This window comes from Macaca thibetana, chromosome 3 (assembly GCF_024542745.1).
Source record: "Macaca thibetana thibetana isolate TM-01 chromosome 3, ASM2454274v1, whole genome shotgun sequence".
Taxonomy (NCBI): Eukaryota; Metazoa; Chordata; class Mammalia; order Primates; family Cercopithecidae; genus Macaca; species Macaca thibetana.
In genome coordinates, this window is record NC_065580.1 from 182222122 (window position 1) to 182243136 (window position 21015).

At 37.6% G+C, this 21015-nt stretch overlaps 1 protein-coding gene across 12 annotated transcripts in view; it reads left to right on the forward strand.

The window, feature by feature from the left end:
* Positions 1-21015, forward strand: part of NRIP1 (nuclear receptor interacting protein 1) — a 212059-nt gene that overhangs the window by 54973 nt on the left and 136071 nt on the right. The window contains exon 4 of one of the 12 annotated variants that reach the window (XR_007723868.1): positions 1005-20431. The exons of the other annotated variants lie outside the window; for them this stretch is intronic. The gene's annotated coding sequence lies outside the window, so the exon portion shown is untranslated. Of the gene's footprint in view, positions 1-1004; positions 20432-21015 lie in introns of those variants that run through there. 12 annotated transcript variants of the gene reach the window in all.

The window sequence follows — 21015 nt, forward strand, 5'->3', positions numbered from 1 at the left end:
AATAATAGAGACTACAGAGATGGGAGATTTTTCATATCCTCCTTAGTCTACTCATCTTTTTAGGAAGTTCTTTCTTTTCTTTCCTCATCTTGGTCTTAGGAACATTCTGCACAGAGAACCATATTTATCTACCATAATTATAGTGGAAATTCCTGAAATTAGAAAGAAGAGATTATGTTTGAAGAAAAGCAGCATTGCATTTTTTAACTATTACTAGCAGTAGCTCTCAAACTTTTTGCTTTCAGGACACTTTTCTGTCCCCCCCCCCGCCCCGCAATACGAAGTCTCGCTGTCTGGCCCAGGCCGGAGTGCAGTGGTGGAGTCTCGGCTCACTGCAAGCTCCGCCTCCCGGGTTCACACCTTTCTCCTGCCTCAGCCTTCCAAGTAGCTGGGACTACAGGCGCCCACCACCACACCTGGCTAATTTTTTATATTTTTAGTAGAGACGGAGTTTCTCCATGTTAGCCAGGATGGTCTTAGTCTCCTGACCTCATGATCCGCCCACCTCAGCCTCCCAAAGTGCTGGGATTGTAGGCGTGAGCCAGCGCACCTGGCCTCAGGACACCTTTATGTTCTTAAATTATCAGGGACCCAAGAGAGATTTATTTATGAGATTCATATCAACTGATGTTTATCATATTAGAAATTTAAACTGAGAAAAAATTTGAGACAAGAGTTACACAAGGATGCATTCCATATATATAGCCTCTAGACAACTCTACTGTATACTTATGAAGTAATGATACCAAAAACCAGATAACATTTAGTATTATGAAAGTAGTCTTTACCTTGTGTGCCTCCTGAATGGGTCATGGGGACCCCTGGCATCCTTGGACCACCCTTTGAGAACTGCTGTGTTATGACAATTCACTTGTCTAATTGCAAACAGAATCTTCTGTTTTTCTATTCCAATAATGTTAACCTTGCTTTTGTGTTTGTAGATTAAGTTTTTTTTTAATAACTGCACGGCATATCATATTACCCACTTTTCTATTAATGTCTAGACCTAGAATGTGCTGGAACTTATTGCCAGCGTTGGCTTGGCAGCTGTAAGACAGAGATGCTTACTCAAGGAGAAGTCATTTTATTTGTGGATACTCGGTAAGGTCATTCCTAGTTGTGCCCTGTCAATAACCCTGACTGTCAAGTCCTTTTTATGATTTGTGTACCTTCTAATACTTCTGAAACCCAACTCCAGAGGTTTCAGAGGTTTGGTCATTTAAAAAAATAATTTCACAAAATGAAGTTGATGTGTTATTTTGCAGGATTGACTAGGCTTCCCCTCAAGTCTTTCCTTCTCTCCTTTGCGTGACCTTCCCCTCCACTTGCCTCAACCTGATCCCTGATGCTGGCGGTCCCTTTCTGAGAGTACAGTCTGCTCTCTGGCAGATATTTACTTGGCCCTGGTGACTCCTGTTCTGTTTTACTCCCTGCCCTCTTACCTTGGCTGATACTCTGTTAAATTCTTTCTGAGGTTTTAGCGGGACAGTCAGTCTCTACAGTATTTGACGACTCTCTTCAAATTACATTGGTACTGGGTCTTCCCTGAGAGTTCTGGGAATGCGTTGTGTACCTTTCAGCTGGATGGGAATACCAAGATGGCTGCTAGTTCCGACACTTGATTTACTGACAGCTTCATATTCTTTTTACTCATAGTCTTTTTATTGTGTGATGATGTCATGCAAGCTGGAATTTGGGGACTTGATATCATTATGAGTGATCATCTAAAAACATGAAGCTGATAGAATGTTGGGTAGTTTTTATTTTTTAATTCTGTGTCTTAAACATAGTCGAGACTCAATAAATGTTTGCTGAGTTAATTTTTTTTCCCATTAGTGTTGGATAGAACTCTTAGCTCCAAGAACCACACTATAATTTAAGTCGGACATCTCTGTCTTATAGCCAAGGGAAATATGCTCTCATACTGTTCTGAAAAGGTACATGTTACTGTCTTAGTAAGCAAAACCCTTACCTAATACTTAATGAAGCTTGATAGTTGAAATGTACAGAATTCAGATTTCAAACAGGATCTGATTCTGACTCTTTAAAGCACCCCTATAAGAATTACTACTTTTTTGAAACTTTATAGAAATCATTTTTTAGCACAGTGTTTATCAAACCTAGGCTTGAGATATAGTAATTATTTTTATCATTTTTATCTTTGATTTAATAAAGTTGCTATGAAATAACACCCTATGTTATAGCACTGTTTATGTTAAACAAATTGCTTTCTAAATAGTCAAAGCAGCCTTCATTGTTTCCAGAACTGTCTCTTTCTTCAATTCTCCTGCCTTTACCTTATTTTGGCCATGGTAGTGCACTGACTGATCTACAGTTTCTTCTTCCCTCCAAGCTGTCAACAACTCCATAGCTTCTGGTTTTGTTTTTCTAATATGCTTTTCATAATACCATTGCTTGTAAGGAAACCCACCAGATAAAGGCCAGCTTCTTGGCATGGCCTTGATTCAAAGTCCTTGGTCCCAGTTGCATTTCCAGCCTAATCTCCACTCCCATTGGACTGCCACGCTTCCTGTGTCACACTCAGCTCTTCCTTGCCTTTGAGTGCTATTTCTGGACCCTAGAATGGCTGCCATTCTCTTCTGCCTGGCTAGCCCTTACTCATTTTTTAACCATCACTGACCACCACCTGCACGTGCACGTATGAACCAAAAAACCTAGTTACAGGCTATCTGTGTTCCCAGAGCACTTTTTAGATATTTCGGTCATTGCATTTAGCACAGTGTATACTCTCTCTCCTTTGGCACAGAGACTAAGGAAGAAAATCACCAGCGCTGTGCCCTCTCGGGTCTTATTTACTCATGAGGTATTATTACTCTGTGCTTTTCCTGTCCTGTTTAGGAAAACATAACTGAATCCAAGTGAGTGAAAGTGTGGTTATTACCCAGGTTATCTTGAATTTATTTAGTCTGTTTTTTTAAAAGGGAATAATTTGCAACCTCTTAGACCTTATTAAATTCTGTACTTACACGGAATACTTACACTAAATACTCTTTAGAACTAATCATGACATACCTTATATCTGATGGTGGCAAACCAGCATGTTATAGATGGAGACACACTGATTTTAGGATATATTGCGATTTAAGCATTACAGCTCTTTGTTCCACCAGACTATTTATTTCTTGAGAGCCAGAACTATTTTATCCATCTTTTTCCTTTTGTTGTTCTAGAGTAGTGATTTAAAAATTTGCCTACTTTAGCTACTAAATTGAATTTCGAGAGCATTGCCAGGGAGGAATCAAACACCCTCTACTGGCATTAATACTTTCTCTTTTGGCCCATGCCCTGGTAATGCTAAAACATCAAATGTCATGCTGATGTTTTTATAACAAGACCGAGATTACTTTACCTTGTTTTACTTGTGTCACTTTCACTGTTCTAATGATTTTTTTTTCCTGTCTTAAGAATGAATTCATCACGTTGGGAATAAGAAATTTAGTAAACATGCAATAATGTAATTTTCCTTCCCTGTAATCTTAGTAAGCTGTATGCAGTATGCATGAAGTTTATGACTTAACCAACTAAAACCATATATTTTTTAAAAAATGAAAATTCTAGAGATAAATATTGATGGAAATATTTTTTAGTCTTAACTTATCACTGTGCTACAAATCTGAAAGATACAAATAGAGCTTTAAGTTTTACATTCGCTACACTGAAATATAGTCCAGAAAGAATTCGACCTGAATTCTTTAATAAGCACAATGGAAGGGTTGTTTACTTTTGGGAACTAATAGCTGCCCCATTCTTTGTGATTGTCTGCTTACATAATTTGTTATGAAAGAATGCTTCTAGGTAAACCCTCTCTCCAGAATGCTGGTGGTTTGTTCTCTTCTGCTTGGGAAGGGTTAAGAGGAGACAACATCCTGTCAAAGACCTTGTTTTTAATTTTGCTTCTCACACTGGCACAGATCCTGCTAAGAGCAGCCCAGATTAGTTCGGAAAACCTTTGAAGAGATTTAAGATGTCCTTCAGCCAGTTTGAAGGTTTTTGTCTTGCAAATCCAGTACAAGGGCGCCTGCAGGCATCTCGACCCTTGCTGTGCTGCTGATGCAGCTCAAGGTCACACTAACCCGCCCTGTGACATTCAACAACAACAAAAAAAATTATGCGGTGAAACTGCCTCAGCGTTCAACCAACCAACAACTTCCTTTAGTGAGGAACTGAGGAAGAAGTCTTTTTTACCCCCCTTTTTCTCTTTTGGGGGGGCTCTGTGAATTTTTGCTGTAGGAAATAATCCCGGATTTCTGGTGTGTGTGATGACAAGGTCATTTCTTAATTAGAACACATGTAAAGAACAAAGCTAAATGGCTTCAAAACAGCTTTGTAGTTGATGGAGAGGATTTAAATTATTTAAAGAGATAGTCACCCATGTATGATGGAAGCTGAATTCTAAAGGCATTAACTCCTTCATTCCTATCTACTTGTCATTGCTTTGAATTCTGTATGTCTGACTTTAGAGGGTTGCATTCTAAACTTCAGAGAATTTATAAATGCCCAGTTTTAAAATGATGAAATATAATTTATAAATCAAATTCTCAGATAAACTTTTAATGGAGATGTTTTCTCCCCATGACATCTATCTCCTAGAAGCATTATCAAATGGCTTGATTTAGGAACTAGGAATTACACACTCTTCCCTCTGGCAACTGTGATTTATTTATAATGTGTTGGAGGTGGGTGAGTAAAGTGCTTCTTTATTGCCTCACCTTCTCTCTTCCTCACTTTTATCCATTTGTGATTTGGAAGTCTAGTTGAGCAATTTTCTCCTGCCTCTTTAGAAATAACAGCACATATCATTCAGGTTTTTCAGCTTTCAAAGAGTTGGTGTAGGAAGACCATCTTTTTTCTATGGAAAAAAAAAAGTAATCTTAGTGAAAAATGAACTTTAAGAAAGTTGTTTCTGAACACGCATGACATTTTAAGGCACAATGAGACCATGTCCATGAACACTCAGTAGCCATATTGGATCTGCTCCCGTTCTTGCGGCTTGTTTCCCCATGTTCCTCCTTCGCTGCCTGCGAATGTTAACTACCAAATACATTAGTTGGACAAAGTCCAAGTGCGTTGGCTTTCTGTGCTTGAGACTGAATGTGTATCACCTCTGCAGGATTGGAGCAGAACAATCTAAGAGTAATTTTGTGGTTGATATTTTCTTTATGTATGTTGTGTATAGAAGCACACGTGGCAGTTATTTTTTTGTCCACCAAATGACATTGTGTAGAGAAAGTTACCTTCAACATTATGATATTAGCAAAACAATTTTCTCAGAATTTATACCCAGTTGCTTTTTGACTGAAGTAGAATCAGGACAAGTACAATATTTTAAGTGTGATGATTTAAATTGATATTTTGGATTTGTGGGCCGCACTGAAGAAATTTGTTTGAGGGGATAACATGATGGACTGTGTAAGAACAAGTTAGAATGAACTAGACTTCTTATTCTGAAGGATTTTTCTCCTATTGAGAAACAATTTTTACGGTCCGTGAAAATCCATAGTTTTATATAAGGGTATTTTAAAGATTTCAGATTTGCAAAAAGAAAGTATTGGAGGGGAAATCTATATGCAAGGAAATGGTTAGTGTGATTCATAGCATCCTGCCCTTGCCTGGAGTCTGGTGTGCCCTAAATGTCATGTATGACCCAAGCTCACCTGCTAGTAATTTCTAATTTACTGTCCTAATTCATCGATTTGTTATCACTAATTGTTCTTCATTTACTTCTGTGTAGTTTCCAGTACCTAAAGGGTTGAAAGGTTGCTGTAATTGGCACCCGCAGCTGCTCTTTCTTTTGACAGGGGATAATTTTGCAGCCTCTGCTTTGTGTGACAGCTGCCTAATTGGGCATTCTCCCCTTGTAGCAAGCCTGCCTCCTCCAGCCTCCCTGCTGACAAATGGTGGTGGATTATAGATGAGGACACGCTGACCCGTTCGACCTTGCTGAGACAGCGGGGAGGGGCCTCCTGCTACTTGAGGGAAGCGTTAGGTCATTTAGAGGACAAGGTCATGAGCCAGGTGGAGAAATGACATGATATCACATGACAGTAGCCTGATGACATGGTCAGTGTGTCAAGGACAAATGCATCAGTATCGATTAAACGTTATTGCAATACTTTTCATTGAGTCCCTAGTATTTCTTAATTGTTCCTACTGATTTTTTTTTAAGAAATAGAAAAAGTGCAAAAGGAGACACATGTATTTTAGCAGTGTTAGAACAATTGTTTACATGAAAACAATTGGTGTAGGATGCCTCCTAGTAAGTTTCTTCAGTATTTTGAGTATTATGAGTATTTTGTTCTTAATTTTTGCTTAGTTTGCAGCCCCTTAACTATCAATACTTTTCAAGAGTTGTTTGAAAATTAAGGCAGGCAAATTAAAATGTGGCAATGTATGTTGTTAAAAAACATTTAACAGCGTCTGTCATTCCTCTACTCAATGATTGGCATAGCTTTTCATATTTTGAATAAAAGAAAAATAAGCCAAGTGAAAATGTGTAATTGAAAAGAACCCCAGAACTCTAGATTTATAAGATCAGCCATACCACTGTGAGGCCATAATTATGAAGTGTTAAAGGTACTTTTTAAATAATTTTTGAGACCTGAAAATATTTTTCAAATAGCTTGAGATTATTCATAATGTAAATACTTCAAGATACATGAAAATCTGTTGTATGTGTTGTTACTGGTAATGCACATGCTTTTCTTGAGAAAGTCGACTTGAGCTATTACAATACATTTTTAAGTGTAAAATCTTCAGAATCCATGCCGAGTCTATTAACCCTATGTTAATACCTGAAATGATAAATTCATGTAAAACGGCACTGGATAGTACAATTAAGAAAAATGCCTAGTTTTAAAAATGGTTAACAGTTGAATACAAAGATCATGGTTCTCATTTCTGGAAAAACAATCATTGGGCACTTGAATCTAAGTCCTCAGTTCAACAGGAGGTAATTTTATGCCCCTGAGATTTAAAAAAAAAAAAACGAGGCATGGTAAAGTGTGATGAATTTGTTCACCGAAGTAGACACATCTATATTTTCATGGCACGTGTGTGTGTACGGGCGCGTGTGTGTGTTTCATTTTGACCATGCTGTGCATGTGTTTAGCTGCTCTCAAACCCTGACTCAAGCTTGGTGGAGGTTTAATCCTGTGCCCTTGTACACGTATACTTGATTAGTAGTTGTGGTTATCTCAGCAGAAGACATACCGCCCTCCTCCTTGTATTGGTCGGGACCTGGGCATTGGGGAGTCAAGGCAAAGGAGAAAGAAAAGAGATTTTACATTAGTATTCTATGAAAGCCTTACTGTCTGCAGAACAAATTGATTGCTCCGGTGTACCTGTGCTTGGCACTACTGCTGTGAAAGAAAGGTAGGGCTGTAATCTGTTTTATTGTATTACATATTGTGACACTCCAGGAATATTTAACATGTACTCTTTCTATGGCACGTGCTGTAAGTCTAAGTTAAGAAAAAGGAAATAAATGAATGGAGAGTATGTGAGAGCAGTGGGCTACAGCTGTGTTTACTTCAGTCTGAGAGAGTTCATTCGAATAAGATAATTTTACTGAAAGCGTCACTGGGAACATAACCTGATTGATAATGAAACCCTGTAAAGTGTTCTGAGGCACTAAATCTGCTTCCCTGCTTGAAACATGTGAGGCAGAGATGAAATTCAAGCTAATACTGTAAGATTTTAACCATCAGGTGGGAGCAGTTGTGGAGGTGGTTATGGACATAGTTTGGAAAATTATTGTAAATTATTTTAAATTGTGCTTCAGTACATTATATTCTTAAAGGTCCTCCATAACATGTTGCAGAGGACAGGAAAGAGATTTTCATTCAAAAAAGAAAAGAGGTGGAGTGGCCACTACACCACCTTCAGCTATATTAAGGAAATTAAGAAATGTGTTGTTTACCTTATTCTTTCGCTAGCTTGATTTACATAAACATTGTATGGTTTATTCTGTTGTAGAAAAGGAAATTGCACATTTCTTACAGTTTTTTTTTTTTTTTTTTCTGTGAATGTTATTCAGATAGAGACTTGTGGTGTACAGTTTGGGATATTTGGAATTACTTCATATGAAAGGAATAAATGCTTTAACATTTTATCAAGTGATTAAAATATCTGTGATTGGAGTTGGACCCCTGGGCATATTTAGGCATTCTTAAAATGTGGTCATAGCTGCACTTTTTCAGTTGTGTATAAATCTGTACTGCGAGGGGAGAAAAGAAATTCCTCTTGTCCAAGCCTCTTGCCACATGTGAACGGCAGGTGCCCTTTTCCCTCTTCTGTCCCCATTCTGATCCTCGATTACAATCAGAACACTTGATTTAGGAGAGAGAGGAAGCAAAGTACCTCATACTAATACATTGATGAAATGAAAGTTGTTTCCTATTGTTTACTTTTGTATTCTTGAAACTAGTATATAGCTTTACATTTTTTAGATTACATTTCACTTCCATTTAAATGTGTGAATAAGTGTGCTGTGTACAGTAATTGTATGTCCTGAAGACATTCCGGTACAGATCTGTATAATCACAAGCTATAGACATTGGTCTAGACTGGCTTGCAGATACTTTTATAGAAAATGACCAAGTGAAGAAGCATTTTTAAGCACCTGTCAATAATAAATATATCACTCTGTGACATAAAACATTGATTAAAATGAACTATTTGAGGTCATATTATCTATAAAGGGGATGTTTTCAAAGAACTTTTGAACTGCCTCACACAATTCAGACTATTACATTTTGTTTCAATTGGATATAGGCATCAAAATTATTGTACTGTATTTTCGTACACCTAGTTTTGTGAGTTTTTTTCTTATTGAAAAAACATATCAGAAATTGTAGAGGAAGAGTAAACTATAGAACTAAAAATCAGAATATTTTATTTTTCAGAATAAAACATGCTCTTAAACTCTTTTTACTTATAGTTTTTGATTTTGTAATTACTTTACAAATTTTGAAGATTTTAGAATCTTTCACTTTCTCAAAAGAAATACATGGCATACACATGGTTAATAATTAGCCAAGTAAGATGGGGAAGTTAAAAGAGGATACCAAGTCGAGAAAATTGATATTTTCCTTTTTTTTTCCTTTTCTTATTTATTTTTTGATGGAGTGGAAGATTGTTTTAACGGGAAAGGACTATATTTTGTTCATCAGAGTATCCACAATGCTTAACACTGTACTTGGCACATAATAACTGCTTAATAAATATTTGTTGAACACATGAATAAGGAATACTCAACCGCCCTCCCTTCTCACCCACCCTGTTAGATTGTTTTCTTCTCTCTTGGCTATTTATGGTTTCAATTTGTGCAGTGCTCATTGTAGTGAGGTTTTACATCAGTTGCTCTTTTGAAAGTACTCTAGGTATTGAAGGAACAGGAATTCAGTGTTTTAGAATCAACCTCTGAATGGTGTTTATGGAATTGTTTTTCAGTCGGAGTAATTCAAGTGACTGAGTCTTAAAGTGTACTTCTTCCAAATGTGTGCTTCGAGTTCTTCTTCACCTCAAGTTGCCTCTGTTCTTTTCCCTCATATGCAGATCTACTGTGTTGTTGAATTTTGTTCAGCTGTGAAATCTAATTCTTAAGAGTTTCATCTTGTCAGTTTAGGTACATTATGCTTCTTAACCAATATCAACAAATTGTTTTAAACATCCAGCAAAGTTACCTGTTAATTTTAGTCAGATATATCTAGGTCCATTAAATTACAGAGAAAAACATTTGATATGTTATTATGACTATTAATTTAAGCCATGAGATGGAAGACATTCATGAGAACAACTTTATGTGGGTGACACATCCCTAAGTTCAGTAAATGAGCGTGCAGTGGTATTTGGTATCCAGTGTTAGCTAGGCTTGGACTGGAGTTCTTGAGCAGTAGGAACCTTAGGAATTATTATAAAGAGTTCATTTAACTGATGAGAACACTGGGCTTTAGGCAAGTTCCTACTCAGCCACTGTTGTAAAACTGCTTAGGACCTGAGCCAGGGCTAAAACACAAATCATCTAGCTTTTTAAAAAGTGATTATTTTTTTAACATGGTATCAACTCTTTGTTCAGTTTTATGCTTCTGAAATAGTAATTGTTAGGTTTATATTAGTCACATTTTATTCCCGTAGCCACAGTAAAGTGTCAAAAATTGAGAAGAAAACTTTCCGTAAAATTAGTGGCCAGGCACAGTGGCTCAAGGCCCCTGTAAGCCCAGCAGTTTGGGAGGCTGAGGTAGGAGGATTGCTTGAGCCCAGGAGTTCAAGATCAGTCTGGGCAACCTTAGTAAGACCGTATCACTACTAAAAATTTAAAAATTACCTAGCTACTTGGGAGGTTGAGGCGAGAGGATTGCTTGAGCCCGAAAGTTCAAGGTTGTGGGTGAGCTGTGATTGAATCACTGCGCTCCAGCCTGGACAACAGAGCAAGAACCTGCCCCTCTCTCTCTCTCTCTCTCTCTCTCTCTCTCTCTCTCTCTCGTTTCATATCGAAATAAACTTGTGAATACAGTTGACCCTTGAACAATGTGGGGATTAGGAGTCTCCAGCCGCTGTGCAGTTAAAACATTTGCATCTAACTTTTGACTTCCTCAAAACTTAACTACTAATAGCCTACTGTTGACCAGAAGCCTCACCAATAACATTAAAACAGTTGATTACCATGTATTTTATATGTTATATGTATTATATACTGTATTCTTATAATAAAGTTAGCTAGAGGAAAGACGATGTCATGAAGAAAACCATAAGGAAAAGAAAATATATTTACTCTTTGCCAAGTGGAAGTAGATCATAATAAAGGCTTTATCCTCATCATCTTCACATTAAGTAGGCGAAGGAGTTGGTCTTGCTGTCTCAGGATTGGCAGGGATGGAAGAAAATTTGCTTATAAGTGGACCCACACAGTGCAAGCCAGTGTTGTTCAAGGGTCAACCGTAGCACAGTCACAAACACCATTATATAGTCTGTTGATATTTGATATCTGTGGCAGTGTTTTCTTTAATAATATAGTCACGACTTTGCAGAGGAGGGCAGCCAGTTGAGGCTCTTGCTATGTGGAGACCACCAAAGGGCATTGCTTGCCTCCTTCAGTGATAATTAAATGCTGACTTTTCAAGAAATTCAAGAAATATTCTAATTCAGATTGTTCATGGAGAGATTAGACTCGTGGGGTTGGAGCTGGGGTTTGCAGATAGGTCCCAGCAGTACATGTCAGGTAAATATTCAAGTTAAAGACTGAGAAGGTCCATCCAAAAATCACATGCCTAGTTCAGGGTGCTGACAGACTTAGCTATAGGTGGGTCAGGTCTTCATCCACATGGGCTACGTTCATGACTTGGTCTTATTTCCAGTAGAGAAATGAACAAGGAACTAAAGACATGATCAGAAAGCCAAATTGACCAAACACAGAGATACTGGAGAAACTACTAGACAGTAGCGGTGTGGTTTGGAGCCATGGCTGTCTCATGCTCAAAATTAAGTTTATAAGCTTACAAGTCATAGGGATGGTGGTTAAACTGTTCCTAACCCTTTCCCTGCAATTACTGGAAAATAAATCTCCAGGCCTGGTTCTTTAGTTCAACAGCTGGGCAAAGTTTGCAAGCAAATTATTTCACCTCTTTATACCACAGTTTCCCCATCTGCAAAATGGGGAATATTTTAGTGTCTTCCTCTTTAGGTTATGAGGATTAAATGAGAAGACAAATGTATAATACCTGGAGTATATACAAATTATAGATAAATTGTGTGTGTATATATATATAAATGTGTACATATAAATATAAAAATATATTTTTATATATATTCAAGGATAATATAAATAATATATATAATGATTATTTTTGTGGGTTTGTGTGTCTGCGTGTAAGTGTGCCATGTCCTCTACTGATATATTTTTTTATCCTGCTGTTAATAACAGATGACTTGACTAGGTAACCATAATATGGGAGCTGTATCCAACCATTTATTTCTATTTTTTACCTATTAATTTATTCTCAGATTTTAACGTAGATAATGGTCTGTGACTTTAGTCATATTTTTTCCTCTCCCAAAGTGTATATTCTTTGTCATGATCGGTTATGTGACTTTTATTTGTACTGAATTTATTAAAATATGTATCAAAAACTGCATAATTGTCAATGATCACCTTTCCTCTCGAAAGTATCATGTGTCTGAAGGAACTGTGAATCTCAGTTTAGAATTATAATAAATGATTTGGAAAATGAGAGTTAAGAGCAGATAAGGTAAAATTTAATTTGTTTAAATCTTAACCAAACTTTATCTTCCTTCAAGTATCACTCATAGTTTCCTGACTTTTTTCTCCCTTTAATTGTAAAAATTTCTTGGCAATTAAAGATTTTTTGTAGATCTGTAGGAGAGTGGGGTGATCTGACTTTATAAGTGTGAATGCCAAATGAATAGCAATTAACACAGTACCTTTCTCAGGAAGGCAGGAAAGGGAGAAATATTCGAAATGCCTTATGATTTGATTTGAGTTTAAGTAAAGTTTTATTTTTTATTGGATAGTACTTGTAATTTTTAATAAAGTGATTTTTTTATCTTTATAAAAGCATCTTGAAAATAAGAATTTTTCAAACAACTATATCTTGTAAGTGTCTTTATTTGGCTTATAACTTAAATAATTGTATATATATTTGTTGTTTTCTTGTGTGTATATTATGCTCCCAGTTGTTTCTGAATATTATGTATAGAAGTGGTCAGAGAGCAACTAAGAGTAATGGCATGCAATTATTATATTTAGCAAAAATTCAGTATCTCAGATGTGCCCATGGTGAACAGAATAAAAGTCGTCCTTGTTCTCATGGAGCAATAGTTACAGTCTAGTGGTGGAAAACAGGAGATAAACAAATATTTAAAAAGCAAGGAAAGCGAGCACAAAAAAATGACAGAATGAGAGAAGTCCTAAGACAACTGTGATCTCCGAGGTGTTCTGCTAGGGAAGAAGTGGGGAGACAGTTTGCCTGAAGTCATTGGGAAAGACTTATCTTAGCGGGTGATATTTAAGCTGAGTTTGGGGAAGGAGGCAAAGGAGCCAGCCATAAGAAAGCGAGAAAGAACTTTCTCAAAAAAGAGAACCACACGCAGAGATGCCAGAGACCAGAGAGCAATGTTGGTGTTCTGGGATCCGGGGAAGTCTGTGTAGCTAGAGCTGTACTGTCCAGTGAAGAAGCTACAAGCCACAAGCCACCTGTAGCTTTTCTGAATGGAGGTAGTTTGTAAGCGTAAAATACACCCCAACTTGGAGGAAGGACTTAGTACTACAAAAAGAATGTAAAGTATCTTAAGAATTTTATAGTGATTTCATATTGATACCATGGTATGTTGAGTTGAATAAAATATACTCAAATTAATTTTACCTTTTTTCAACTTTGTAAAAGTGTGGCTACTAGAAAATTTAAAGTTATATAGGTAGCTCCCATTACATTTCTGTTGGACATCGCCTGGCTGGAGCGTAATGAATGAGCAAAGGACTAAATGATGTGAGATAACATTGGTCAGATGCACTGGAGCCAGTTGATGCAGTCTTCCAAACCATAGAAAGGAATTCAGACTTTATTCTTAAATGAAATAGAAAAGTATTATAAGTTTTTAGCCAAGAGATTTACCTTTTACAAAGAGCATTGGCTGCAGTGTGGAAAATATGTTGGAGGAGGGCCAGTTAGGAAGTGAGTACAGTAATACACACACACACACACAGAGAGCGCTAAACCAGTTATCACAACAGTTGTCAGACAAATTTACATTAAAAATAGTCTTTCTAATCACCAGTGAGTTTCTCGGTCTTGTTTGACAGAATTTCCTAGGCTGTAGGTATAGACAGTGGTTTAGTTTTACATATATAAGAATTCTCTTTCTTCCATATTTATGGAATATTAAAATTCTTACAAAATTAAATCTCTCATTCTCCCAGAACACTGTAATTCGTGGAAGTTTAACACGACTTTAAAATCATTTATAGCTTTAAAGATTTTGAAGCATTTTGACAAACCTACATTTCATAATATTTTGTGGTTCAAGTAATTGATGATTTATGGGAAGCTACTGACAATCTCAGATCCCATAGGCCTACATGAACATTTCTCAGGAGGCCTTCTATCCCAGATTTAAGAACCCTCCTCATACAGTCCAGCCTGTAATCTTCCCAACTATTCTCTGCAGTAGGACACTTTCTCCCTCTTTTGTAAATGAAGAAACTGAGACTTAAAGTAATTAAATGCAAGTTGCCAAGGTTAATACTGGTAGCAAATGACAGTCTCTAGACTAAAACTCAGATCTTTGACATATGTCTTGTGATTTCTGCTTATCTAGTTACTCCTTTTATTTAGTATGTATGTGATTGTCTGTCTATGTGAATGTGAGTTACATTTTCCATTTGTTTTATTTGGATCAGAAGCTATATTTGCAATACCATCATTTAATGTGTATGAAATTGGAATAATTATTACTCTTTGGGGTTTTTATTGTTACTTATGCTATCGAGTGATGGTAAAAGGTTTTGGATTTATTTTGTAGTACTGATAAAATACCAGGCAGGTGAGTATAGGATTTTGCTTTTACTTCAGAGGGAAAAATAAAGTTTGTTTGCTATAGAATACTTGAACTTGTTGAGTACTTAGAGGGCAGCAGACACAATGTTAAGTGCTTTAATTTTTTTTTTACAGCCCTGTTAAATAGTTAATATTATCCCTAGAATCTCAGAAATGTTGCTGCCTGAACCTGAGATTCAAAGCCTGGCCACCTGACTTTAAGGCTGGTACTCTTAGCTTCAGTGTGCTATCCACTTTTTTAGGTATCTTTGAAATGAAATAGCTTCACAAAATGCCTGTTGTGTATTGTTTGCAGTTGACAACAGTGGTTTTCACTGTAAAAAGCAAAGTTGATTTGAAATTCCAATGAAAATTTTTATTTTTAAAAATTACATTTCTTGAGTGAAATTAAAGTTGATCCATGTCATATCACTAAGAAGGCTGATCCTTTTCAGTAAGCTAATAGTTTTATTTTCTCTACTTAAATGAAAATAATAAAAAGTTTAGATTGTGCTCAAGAAAGCTCTCTGTATAGCATAAAAATCTTGCAATTTGCATGTAATCCCAGCACTCTGGGAGGCTGAGGCAGGCGGATCACTTGAGGTCAGGCATTCAAGACCAGCCTGGCCAACATGGCGAAACCTTGTCTCTGCTAAAAATACAAAAATTAGCCAGGTGCGGTGGTGCACCCCTGTAATCCCAGCTACTCGAGAGGCTGAGGCACGAGAATCACTTGAACTCGGGAGGTGGAGGTTGCAGTAAGCTGAGATCGTGCCACTGCACTCCAGCCTGGGTGACAGAGTAAGACTCAGTCCATGCCCCCACGCCCCCCCCCCCCAAAAAATCTTGCAATTTGCCTTTAATGGATGGTTTTATAAACAATAGGTTAGAGGAATCAGTAGGCTTATTGTGACTAAGCAGTGTCATATGATTGAAAGTACCAAGGCATAGTAAAGTGTATAAATACATGATCCAACTCTAGATGTCAGAATCTGTCAGGAATTAGAAATACCAGATACTTGGTACGTGGTATTATACAGAAAATTGTTTAAGATACTTGAGTATCAAAACATTTTCAAAGTAGTACTACTTACTTTAGTTTCCACTGTAGTGCTTGATTTTGGAAGGACAGATTTTTGCCTAATATAAGATTATATTAAAATAATTATGTAAATCATGATCTATAGCTACTGTAGATATAAGTAATACAAAGAAAAAAAAAGGTGACTTAACATTTCTTAAGGACCTCCTTTGTTGGATTGAATGTTGTATATACATTGTCTTTTTTTTTTTTTTTTTTTTGAGACATACCTCTCTCTGTTGCCCAGGCTGGAGTACAGTGGCGTGATCTCATCTCACTGCAGCCTCAACTTCCTGGGATCAAGCGATCCTCCCATGTCAGCCTCCCGAGAAGCAGGGACCACAGGCACATGCCACCATGCCCAGCTATTTTTTTATTTTTATAGAGATGGGGTCTTGCTGTGTTGCCCAGGCTCACATTGTCATCTTTAATTTTCACAACTGCTCCATTAAATACGTTGTTATACATGTTAAACTGAGACTCAGACACATTTAACCCGAGGTTACATAGCAAATGGATGAGGCCCAGTGTTACTGTTTTTAAGGCTTATGGTATCTTTTACATACGAATATGGAAGGGATTTTTGTATCAATGAAGATCTTTCAGCAGTGAACTGTGGAAAATCTGACTCGTACGTTTAAGTTGTTGAGGTTGACAATTTGTGGATTGGAGTGGTATCTAGTCCTCTGAGTAACCAATACAGTAAAATAGTTTATGAAGTCAAGTATAGGAAGCTTCTCAGCCTTGATTTTTTTTTGTCATTACTGGTCTCGATTTTAGTTGGTTATGTGTGGTCATCTTTTATCTCCAGCCTCACCACTGATAACATGAAGGTATAACTACATAGCCATGCAAAATACAAGGTTTCCCTTTGCAATTGTAGAAGTGCCTTTCATGTCAACATTTTTTTGATAACTAAAAACGGATTATTGAACAGATATTTTAAGGTTTAACCATTTTTATCCATTCTCAGTCATAATTTTGCTGAGATTGGATATGTATCGGCTATCCAATGACTATTTTTTATTATATAGTTAAAAGTAGAGGTGCAACGTAAATTTTTATTTAGTTCTGATATTTAGATTTTAATGTTTGTATGTGTATGTCTTAATCTTACCATTTGTTCTTCCACTTTGCTAGTTAGGCAGGACTCTGCTTAACCCTTTTATTCTGAACATATGGGACAGCCAGTTCTACTTTCTAATGTTTATGTTATTGAATAACATATTTGGAAGAAATGTATTGCCAAATTTAGGGACTGTTTTTTAGTGCACTGCAGATGTTTTAAGCATATTGAAAGAGTATTTTTTCTTCCACTTGTGTCACTTCCTGGGAGTAATTCTACAGTATACATATTTTAGGGGGGGGTGGGTGCAGTGAGAGGGAGGACATCTTACTTGGTAAATCACTTTTGCCAATTATTTTGTAGCAAACTCATCTTTATAGTTAGACTTTTTGGGGGGTAAGGGGAATAGTTTAAGTTTTTTATTTTAAAAGCTTGAATAGTATTCTTTTATGTAAACAGAACATAGACACTTAACGGTTTTCATCAATATGTTATAAACTACAAAATTCACTCACACTGAATTGGTAGTTACATTGTTTAAGTGATATCCTTGCTTCTGTGGTTTATTTCAAATGTAGACTGTGCTGGGGTTGGTGGCTCACGCCGATAATCCTAGCACTTTGGGAGGCCTGGTGGGGGGATCACTTGAGCCCAGGAGTTCAAGACCAACCTGGGCAACATTTCAAGACCCCATCTCTACAATAAATAAATAAATAGGTAAAATTAGCCAAGCATGGTGGCACGTGACTGTAGTCCCATCCATTCCGGAGGCTGAGGTGGGAGGATCGCTTGAGCCCAGGAGTTTCAGGCTGCAGTGAGTCATGGTCACACCACCGCACTCTGGCCTGGGCAACAGAGTGAGACGTGTCTGAAAGCGTACAAAACAAAACAAGACTGACTTTCTTTAGGCTGCGTATAATGTTTAGAATAGAGGAGAAAACATTGGTCAGGGAAAGGGGAAAAAGAAAAAAAGATTAAAGGAAAAGCAGCTTTTTAATTCTGGATGAGGTTTCTTGCCACCTCAGATGTAAATAGACAATATTTGTAGACACATTCCAGTTTAATATTAGGAAGTCTTTTGACAAATCTTTGTCATATGCCTGGGTGTTAATAATATTGTGGGGAAAATGAATGGAACAGTGACCTTGTTTCCTTTTATTTCTTCCTTTCTATAGAAGAGTACTTTATCTTATTCCATTTGCTTTTTGCAAATTTGGTATTACTTATGCAAATAATTTTATTTCCTTTTTATGGCCACGATAATCTCTGAAACTCAATGGCAGAAATTCTGGAGTGACACTTAAGTCTCCCTTTTTGTGGGTAATGGGGAGGTGAAATAAGGCATCTTACTCTGTCAGGAGTGGAAATACATGCTTCTGCCTGAAAGGAACATCAGTCCTACAAGATAGAGCAGAGGAAGAAAGGCAGAGTCATCATGTTTAACTGAACTAAGAACATTAAAAAGGCCTTTCATATAAGGAGGTAAAATAACTAAAGCTCAGGAAAATACAGTAGAATCGCAAAGAGGATCTTGTCGAGCTTTCTGTTTTTAAATGAATAGAGTGAGGAACAAAGATAAAATAACACGTAGAACATGTTTTCTTTCTTCATTATCTCATAGCCCCAGAGTTCCACAAATTGGTTTGCATGGACAGATTCAGAGTAGTCCCTCAGAGCCCAGGTTCTGTTAATAAGAAGAGGCACGTTACATGATATGCACAAAGAAATGAAGTGAGAAGTAGTTAGAACTACAGCAGTGCAATCTTTTGCCACTTTTTCTTAGCCATCACACCATGGAATAATTGTTGTTCCTGACTCCTTCCTTTAGGCAATTGTTGTCAAGACATTTGGGCCAGGGCTGTAATCTAGGACCAGGAGCCATCAGAGTTTATTTAAGAAGAATCAGAGACATGTGGAAACCTAATAGTTGACAGCAGCAAATGAAACAAGAGAAGCACATAGAGCTCTTAGGTACAACTGACCTTACCTGACCTAGGGTAATCCTTCTTCCCACTCAGCTTCACTAATGAACTTTGCAGGCAGTGTGATGGCTACTTGTTAGATGCTGTGTCCATTTATTATTATAAATACGGGCATATGGTGCTAGAAATGATAGAAGTTACTGCATCAGGGTCCCTTTATCTAATGTTTTGCCATCTAGCCCTCTGAGGAGGAACCATCTGGTCTTTGTTTGCTGGCCAGCTTCAACATAACCATCCACCCAGTCTTTGCGTTAGAGTTTCACTTTAGGAATTCGTTTTCCGTGTCTGTTCACACATACGGCTCGAACACCAGCATCTCTTTTAAGATTTCATTACCTCTTGGCTGTTTCTTACCGTTGCCCTCTGGCTCTTACCTTCTTCTAATCAGTAGTCGTAGTGTTGGGTGAAGACATGTCCTCTACACTGCCTTTTTACATTCATTCATTCTCATCCTTACTCAAGTCTCTTCAGCCTCGCTCAAGGCTCATCATCTAGGGCTTGGACAGCCCTAGTCTGACCCAGACTTGGGCATTAGTATTTGCATTGCTTAAAAGTAACCCACCCCATCCCTCCCCGGTACACAGTTCCCAGCATAAGGAATATGGTGGCGTTATGTCAGTATCTGAATGCCAGCAATGTTCATGAGTAAGACAGGTAGAAATACATTCAAACTTGAGAATTGAAAGATGGAGAAAAGAAGAAAGTAAACCGTGTAAGAGGAGGGTTGGAGGGAGGCAGGAAGAGAGAATTGAGCGGGAGAAAATACATGCTCACTTTCTGGAGCAGCTCTTACGCTCGTGGCACTAGAATGGTGACTCGAACCCACTTGATGGATGCACATCTGACTCTAGAGTATTCTAGAGTATTGGGAAATACTCTTCAACTTAATAGTCTAGGTTTATTGTCATATTTGCAAATTTACAAAGCAGGAGAAGTGGAGAAAATGGGCAAGGAAATAAACTACCTGTTCTCCTTCATGTTTCTTTTATTTTTTTTTCATGATTAATAAGACCAGTATTTTAGTTTCATTTTCGTATGAAGAGAGTAACAAGTTTTTGTTTCTTTTCTAGTGGCCCTAGTCTAAATGAATTGCTCTTTTTGAACATGAAACATCTTTCTTGACATCCAAAAATTTCAGGCTCCCCTCCTCCTCACCTCCACACACACACAGACTATATATGTTCCTGTATATTCCGTAACTCTGGAGTCAGGGAAACTGCGTGGCTAATATGAACATAAAGATTTGTCTACTTTTAATTTTAACAGAATAGAGGGAACATGATAAAACAAATTAAACTGTAAAGTTCTTCAACATCAGTAAGTTTCACACAGCTGCAGGGATAACTTGAGGAAAGGACATGTTCAGCCAGATGGCCTGTGCTGGCCTCCTTCCCATTCCTGCGAAAGATATGTTATTCACTCCCAGGGTAGCTCAGGGAAAGAGCTGATTATGGAATTAAAACAACCAATGTCCAATTAACCCCTGTTTTGGTCAACGTTTCCTACACAGTTTGGATAATTGGCATACTTTAGTTTCATCGAGGGAGGCAGTTGGTTTGTTGGTTAGTGCAGGCCCCTCGGAATAAGAAATACGAAATTCCGTTGTTGGTTCTGCCCCTACAAACTGTAAGTATGACCTTGGACATCTTATTTACCTCTTTGTGCTGTTAGCTTTCCCCGTTTGAGATTCAGAGCCACGTGTTGCTCTTTGACCATACGTGAGGTAAAGGCACCACAGGAAAAGGGAGAAAGAAGAACGTTTGCAGAGTTCTTCAGGACCATGAATTAAAATGTGCACTTTTTCTAACATAATGTCACTGCAGGGTCTTAGCGGTGGTGCCCCCTCAACAAAGCTCAGGTACAGGAGGACTTGTTAGAGGCATGCAGCAAACTCTTCAGGAACCCGGTAATAGGAGTACTTTGCCCCTCCTGAAACTGGAAAGCTATTCATTCAGCACCTCCCTGCTGTCCCTTCCCTCTCCTGGTTTTGCCTCCCTCATCTCTGCTTCTCTCTATTTGCCTACTCCAATGTTTTCTCTCAGAATACTGACTCCTCTAGGCACTAATCTGAAACGTGGCCTCATGAAGTCCATTCTAAAATGAAGCTTTCTGTCTCCCTCTGAATTCCAGATGTCAAGAGAGGAAATGATTGGTCCATTTTAGTTAGGTTCCCGGTGTTGATCCATTCTCCTCAGGTCTGTGGTTTGGGAACAGGTTATTTAAGAAAAAGGTTTAGGGAAGGAAGAAGAAATTATAGGCATCTTTTGTATGTGAAATTACTTTTTGCTTTAAGTAAACCTGTCACACAAAATTATA